This window comes from Octopus bimaculoides, chromosome 7 (assembly GCF_001194135.2).
Source record: "Octopus bimaculoides isolate UCB-OBI-ISO-001 chromosome 7, ASM119413v2, whole genome shotgun sequence".
Taxonomy (NCBI): domain Eukaryota; kingdom Metazoa; phylum Mollusca; class Cephalopoda; order Octopoda; family Octopodidae; genus Octopus; species Octopus bimaculoides.
The window spans coordinates 59496341-59497705 of NC_068987.1; positions in this window are offsets into that span (position 1 = coordinate 59496341).

Sequence of the window (1365 nt, forward strand, 5' to 3'; positions counted from 1 at the left end):
TCCACACACGTCAGATTACTGATGCTCCCAAAGAATGCACAGAGCTTATGGCCAAATACTATGCTGACATTCATTGCTGAAAATCCTGAAGTACCATCTTCAGCATTACTGACATTAAATTCCCTAACATCTATTCAATTTACTCTTGCAATGTTATAACCCCCACCTCAAGTGTGAAGACTCCTGAATCACAGATGGCAGCTCATGAGTGGTGTTATTTCAATTTTACTTAAGCCTTTCTATGTCACACAAACAACTGATGTAGAAGATCACTGCAATGAAAAATGACAGCTAGTCATTATATAACTGGTTGAAGTTCTTCGTTCTTGATCAAAAAAAGTAGTAATATATCTAAGATAAAATTCTGCACTCAGTGCAATGGCATCTGTCTGGGTCCCCTGTTATTTAATGCATGTATTAATGAAACAAGTGTTAACTTAAAGCATGTTTCTATATTAAAATATGCAAATGACATTAAGCTGTACCTTGAGTTAAAAATAATGGATCCTATATGCTATAGATCTTACCTGTAATCAGACATGGACACATTGCATTAATGGATTATTGACTGATAAGTCAAGCTAACTGTAAACAAGCATACAATTATACATTTTGGAAGGAAAAAAGCTTGGAATGTAGATGTTCCCTTCAGAATCTGAGCAGGAAGCAACCTAAGCATTATTGTCAACAATGATCTGCATTAAACAAACAGGATTTTTAAAATCATCAAAAATTTCATAAGATTTGAACCCTAAAACCTCCTTGTTAGTGGACCACTCACTCACCCTAACATACATACACACATGTCCAATTCATGCCAGCATTTATGGCTATGGCATGTCTACTCTTACAATTTGCATCTCCAGAATATAAATTTACTAGACACTGTTCAGAGACATGAAACTAGAGGATTACCCTGTATCAGTTGAGTAGCTGAGTTGAAAGAAGCCCAAAAAATGATACGCCATCTTTCCAACAATTACTTTGGCCACTTCTTTTAATTTAATAATTCTGCTACTCATTAACATGCTTATAACAAAATCAAAAGCACCAAAGCACCCATGAGTTAGAAACAATTTTTTTCCGGCTCAGAATAGTTGAAGCTTGGAAAAAACTACTGTCATCAGTTGTTAGCTGTGAGGATACTGTATGCTACAAAGATAACTTGCTTTCTGAAATTCACCAATACTATTCTCTTTGTGTATAGATGTATCTGCACACCCTTTCCTTTACACGAATCTTTTATTGTCCACTTCTGTGTACTTATGCATGTATTGTGCTTCCTTACTTGACTCATTGCTGATGAAGGGTGACTATAAAATGCATTTCTAGCAGAGGTTGAACAACATACAAAAAAAAAAAAAA